The sequence below is a fragment of the Gossypium hirsutum genome, chromosome D02, assembly GCF_007990345.1.
Source record: "Gossypium hirsutum isolate 1008001.06 chromosome D02, Gossypium_hirsutum_v2.1, whole genome shotgun sequence".
NCBI classification, from domain to species: domain Eukaryota; kingdom Viridiplantae; phylum Streptophyta; class Magnoliopsida; order Malvales; family Malvaceae; genus Gossypium; species Gossypium hirsutum.
Window position 1 is genome coordinate 8,646,913 of NC_053438.1, and position 6,773 is coordinate 8,653,685.

Consider the following 6,773-nt stretch of genomic DNA (forward strand, 5'->3'; position numbering starts at 1 on the left):
CATCATAATCCATATGTTATATAGTTTTACAACATCAAAAAGTTTGAACATTGATATTTAATGGTGAGAAAGAAATCTTCTGACCCATTCCAATCGGGCAACAGAAGGTAAACTAAAGAAAACGATCATTTGAGTTGGATGATCGGGAATTTTACTCAAAGCATCATACCGCTGATCGTCGGTCAAACCTTCAATTGACCATAAGGCTGAATATAAATTTGAAGCTTTCTCTTCCATCTTTTCCTCTGACTTCTGCTGAACTACCACCTCGGAGGCCATAGTCCTACTGATTTGATAGCCAACGGCCTGGATTTTTTCCCCCAACAAAGTGGCAGCCTCCTCAAATGAAGAATACACATTATCACGAGCATCAGATTTCTTCTTTCTCTTGTTTGAATATGAGGAACCCCCTTGGTCTCTATCTCCACGCGGATCTGTACCAGAAACATCCATGTCGTCTAAAGAGACGTCAGCTTCGCAGTCATAGAATGTGTTTCTCTCTTCATTCATATCTATAGTACGTTCATCCTCAGCATGTATTTCTTCAAGAACATCAGCAGCTGTTTGAGCGTCTTTCCCAGTCGCCCGATCTCTTGCGTATATCGCAGTAAGCTGGTTGTAGTAAGGGAAAGAACGATGTCTGAACTGAGAGGCTTCTTTGTGACTCTAAAAAAAATGAGGAAATCATATTAGTTATAAGTTTTGTAAAAAAACAAATAAATACTTGAAATACATTTTACCTTTACATAGGATTCCCAAACTGCATCTTCAGCAACAACGAACTGCCTATGCTCGTCCCAACCAAAACCACTATTTTTTTGGCCATTAAGCATGTCGTAGACGACTGACCATTCCCTTTTTAGGCACCTAATCCGAGATTCAATATTTGGTTTCGCCTTAAACATTGCTCTTGGTAAAGCCTTTTCTAGCATTTTCTCTAGCTCGTTCAAATAACCGGCTTTGAACCCGGTATCAGCATTAAATGTTCCTACATTGTGCAAATCCACCATGCAAGAAACCAAGGCTGCATCCTCCTCTGGAACCCATTTTCTTTTGCTTCCTCGAGAAGCTTGAGAAGAAGCACCCGTTGGTGGAACACCTGACATATTGTTCTTAAAAAAAACAAATTAACATTATTTACTATTTTGAATATCATTTAATTGTTGGGTGAACAGTTTATAATATTATATCGGTAGTTCAATACTAAATTTAAATTTATAACACATGCTTAATGAAAAGATAATTACATTATAATTCAACAAAGTTTCATAAAGTTTCATAAAGACCACCAAAGTTTCACAAAGTAGATACATAAAAAAAATCAACAAATCAATTCAAACTGAATTTGTCCCTAAACCTAACTAATTTCTAGATGCTTGCCATTCATCGAACATTTGGTTGGCTAGTTCCATCCTCTAAGTTGCCCAAGCATCTGATGGATGAATATTTGTGATATTCGGTTCATCATCATCCACCACATTAGTAGGTAATCCTTCTCCCACCTCCGCTTCAGTGGGATCAATACTCATATGAGTTCAAATAAAATTATGGAGCAAACAACATGCAATAATAATTCTATTGTGCACCCTTACAGGATAAAACGATGGACTCTTAAGTATTCCCTATCTAAGTTTTAATAAGCCAAAGCATCTTTCAATGACATTACGTGCTGAGGCATGTTTCATATTAAAAAACTCTTGCGGAGAACTTGGCTGATAACCCTGACGCCACTCGTTCAGATGATATCGCTGTCCTCTAAATGGTGCAAGAAATCCCTCACAATTTGTGTATCCAGCATCAACTAGATAATAACAACCTATAAAATAAATTGGCTAAAAATGATTAATTCAGCAAACAAATTTTGATCTTAATGAATAATTCAAATTCCTCTAAGTATACACTGTACCATGAGGAACTTTTAGTCCATGTCTTCTACTGATGGCATCTCCGAGCACCCGTCCATCGGCAACTGAACCTTCCCAACCAGGAAGAACATAAACAAATTGCATCTCAGGTGTACAAACACCTAGCATATTTGTTGCTATGTCACCTTTTCGGGTTCGATATCTAGGTTTATCAGCTGTTGGCACCCTAATCTTGATGTGGGTTCCATCAAGAGCACCTAAGCAATTCTATATCACATGATATAAAACCTTGAGTTAGAATACTAATTTAAATCTAAGTCAACTAAATGTTGTACAAGTTATATATAAAACTCAGTCTAATACCTTAAACCATTTCCACCTTGTGTCAGAAGAATCGGCTGTAATTGACTCCGGCTTTTTAAATAAGACATCTTGTAAGCGTATGATGGCATTTAAAACACTATGAAATGCTCTGCTTACAGTTTCCCCGGACCTTCTAAAGTGATGCTTGATAACTCGATTTTTCAGGTGATGGGAGATGATATGTAAAAACATTGCTAGTTGCTCATCAACAAGCATGTTTCTTGACGACTTCAATCCCCCTATCGATTCTAACATCTCACATAGTTTGAAAAAGGCAGATCTATTCATCTTAACTTGTTCAATACAGGTCTCGTCACTAGCATATACAAGCCTTTTCACATAATCCCGTTTTGCATAAAAATCTAAGGTATAGGACATAATCCTTAGTCTATAAGTATGTAGGCTAAGGCTGGCACCCATTCTAAATAAGAACCAAATCGCAATTCTACAGATTTCCAACCATATTGTCACAGCAATACCAATTCTTTTACGCCTCACACTTTGTGCAATTAAAGGCAGACGAGCCATAACTGCAACATATTAAAATTGAAACTCAGTATCAATCCCCTGAAGTTGCAATTACACATTATCAAAAAAGTAGAATCTTTATCGATATATTTATAAATTATAAAATTTTTTCGGCTATAGCAATTTGCATAAATTTTTCGTCTTCAGAATTAAAATTTGTAGGTATATGTATAATTGAACTAAAATAAGTTGTTGGTATTTGTTAGATTATAACTAAACTCATTATGATTTAATAAATTATAAAGCATGTTCAAATTTGTAGCTTTTGCTTTTGAGTTCAAAAATTATAATATAAATTTAAGAAGTAATACTATACTAGGCTTAATAATTATAGATAAAAAATTTTTATCAAATTTAAGGAAAATTGCTCCTAAGGTAATTAAATTGTTAATATATTTACCTAATGTCTCTCAACATTTCTAAAAACTTAAAAAGAGAAACTGTAAAATTAGACCTTCAAATTAGTTAACTAACTATTAAATAAACATTATAAATAACACTTTAAAATTTATTTTTTAAACTTTAGAGATGCAAAATTATTAAAATAAATCTCGTATAAGATATCTTTTTCAATTAATAAAATAGCTAATTCTTTCAATTTTTGTTGAGATATTGTTAATGTTCAGTAAGATTTTATCAATTTTAATTTTGAGAACATTTTCTCCGTTGATGCAACAAAAACATGAGTAATTAACATTATACGCATTTGAAAAGGAATAAACTCTTTATGAATAATTATGTCTATTTTAGTGTCATTTTATAATTTGATAATTTCTTTGAAAACCATATTATAATCAATTCGAATTAAATAAGAAATTTGAATATTATTATCAAGTATAAAAATTTGCGTTAGCATTTTAATCGGTTAAAGTAACAGTACAAATATTGATGTACCAAATCTTATTAGAAATTAACATATGAAGATTTAATCTTAACTTTGGACAAATTATAACCATCAAAATTGAAACTTGATTGTTTATACATAATTTACAGCATTTACAGCATTTCATTTCATTTTAAATTTGGACATTATATAACCATCGAAATCGAAATTGAAACTTGATTGTTTATACATAATTAACCCTTAATCGAATATCTACCTCTACATCAAGTAACCCATTTACAGCATTTCATTTCAAAATCTAAATAACAGAGCTATATCCTACCATACTTGCAATTAATTATCCCCAAAACAAGCCGGAACCAGAACATATCACAACTCTTTCAAACAACAGCAGAGTATCACAAAACTGTCTGAATTTAAATGGCAATTCACAAGTCTGGATCAGTCATTAAGCTAACTTAGAAAACAAAGCTGTAATTGCTCACTGCCTCAAATCTGCAGTTAAGCTTATTAACTTTGATTGCAACCAAAATGAACCTAATGGTTCTGTACTACTACCTATGAAATAATAAACATAGCTTTAATAATTAATATAACATACTTGCATGCCTTAAAAGTATTTGGATTACATAACAAAGGAAAAGAAACAACATCTCTTCCATGTATCAGATGTAAAATATATATCAAACCCAACACCATTCCACCTAAGCTAAGCAAACTGGAACCAAATCTAGCCAAAACACCAGAGCATTACTAACAACAAAATATAAACAGACCAAACAGACCAAGACACAAGAACAACTAAAATTACGCAAATAATATTTGTTTGGAATTTGAGCAGATTAAGATTGCCAAACAACAACTAAACAATCATAAAGCTCATTAGCATGCCAAAGAACAAAAACAAAAGATCGAAACCAGTTAAGAAGGAATAGCAAGGGAGAGCAGATTCGTCCCCTCAAGTTTCTCCTCACAAATCGTAGAGGAGTTTTACTTGGGGAGGATATCTTCAATTGTTTGGGGATTAGAAGTAGTAATGGGGGCGTAAATATAGTTTTGAGTTCCAAACAGACCAAGACGCAACAAAAACAAAGAATTTGAAAAAAAAGGAAAACTAACCTGTAACCAGGGAAATCGGGGAACTCAAAACGATGTACAACAACCTGTAATGAGAAAAGGGAAATCGGGTGAATGCAAATCGGTGAAGAGTGAAAAGAGTGAATACAAACCTCTGGAAAACTTACCCGCTGACAGCAAATCGGGGAAGAGTGCGATGAAGAAGGTGTCTGAAACGAGAAAAGGGAAATCGATGGGTTAGTGAACAGTGAAAATAAAACAGCAAATCGGTTCCTCCTTCTTGATAAAATGAAGAAAATCAAAGAAACCCTAAACTTAAATCAATGACGGACTGCTGGGAAGGGCAAAAAATATTACCTGTGTAAGGAGGCGTCGGAGAATCAGAAGGTTGAGGACGAGGGCAAAAAACGGAATAGGAAAATGGGAAAACACCGATTAGGCAATCGGGGATGAGGGGCCGTATTACCTAATACGCGCAATAAAGGCTTTAGGGGGGTAACCGATTACACATGGATTGGGGTAACAGCGAACCAAATGCCCGTTTACCTGTGGGCCTGCTGCATAGGGGGGGAATACGCATGCAATCCCCCCAACCAAACGCGTTAGTGTAGCAAATATTTTTTTGGTCTAGAAATATTTTTACTGCCAATTATATCATTGGCTTAATAGTAAATTTGTGTGAATTTTATGTTGAATGGCATGAAGTTTAGAATTCAGTCCGTATATTTGTAAATCTCTTATCCTATGTAGTTACTTGTATAAAAAATATTATTTATTTTTAATTAATCCCAATTTTTTAAATATGATATTAATTAAAATTCTAATTAAATTAATGAGACCCAGATGAGTTTGCCATTATTTTTCTTCGCTTTTTGCTAATGCAACTTTAGTTTCTTAGTAAGTAAAAATTTATACCAATGTATAAAAATGTTTAAATATCTTAGAATATTCTTTAAAATTTTAAAATTTAATTTTTGCGCTTTAATTTTGAAACATTAAGTCTCCGTGTTTTTTTGGATTTAAAAATTAATTAGGGGTTATAGGAAAGGTGAAATAAATTTCTTAACTCTCAACATTTACAGTTGTTTATCAATTTGATCCTTACTCTTTAAAAGTAAATAATTTTAAAAAAATTATTTTTTCCATATTTTAAATAAAAACATAAAATATTTTGAAAAATAAACTTATGAAAAATAAAAGCTAATTAAAAATAAAAAAATAAAAATCATTTTAAATATAAAATTATTCACAATTTAATTTTGTCTAAATCAAACTTGATTGGCCAAATGAACTATTAATCGACTGGTTGAATCGGTAGTTGAATCGAGTTTTATACTTTTTAATATTTTTTATTTTTAATAATTTATTTGCTTTGAACCAATTGGATTGTTCAAACTGAGAATCGATTGGTAAAACTGATTTTAACCACTGGTCTAGTTCAATAAGCATTGCCAAAATTTCAAAAAAAAATTCAAAAATTTGAGGAGTAAATAACATTTATTTTGAAATTTTGGTAATGTTTTTGGAATTAGATAAATGGTCAAACTAGTTAGACCAATTGATTCTCAATTTCAAATAGTTTAACCAATTCAAACAGTTTGATCAGTTCAAAACAAATAAATTATTAAAAAATTAAAAATCAAAACTATTTATACTAACCAAGATATTGTAAAAATTGAGGAACCCAATTATATCAAATTAAAATATAAAAATTAAATCTTAAATTTAGGATAGTAGAAAGACCATAACCATAATTTAACCTAAAATAATGTATGATAGAAAGTTAAATATTCAACACTCTTCAATTTTTTTATTGTAAGGATATATATATTACATATTTGAGTATTAAATTTATTGTCTAGTATTGATTTATAGTACATATATGAATATATATCACTCAAATTTCTTTGATCTTAAATCAAATATATTTTAGATATTTGAATTTGTTATTGAAATTTGAGTTATTTATAATAATATTTTTTAAAGGGAATTTTATTTATTTGTTCCATAAATGGGATCATATAATTTGGGGGAGAAAAGTAATCACCACATGTTGTAGATAATGAATGACAAGTTCTATTAACATAACAAAGACT

General features: G+C 31.4%; 1 long non-coding RNA gene across 1 annotated transcript; it reads right to left on the reverse strand.

The window, feature by feature from the left end:
- Positions 1 to 2,718: 2,718 nt before the first annotated feature.
- LOC107956663 (uncharacterized) lies at positions 2,719 to 5,263 on the reverse strand. The gene is made up of 3 exons (XR_005910108.1): positions 5,035 to 5,263; positions 4,845 to 4,886; positions 2,719 to 4,763 (listed from the first exon to the last, which is right to left on the reverse strand). It is a non-coding gene; the product is annotated as an uncharacterized lncRNA (long non-coding RNA).
- Positions 5,264 to 6,773: the final 1,510 nt, after the last annotated feature.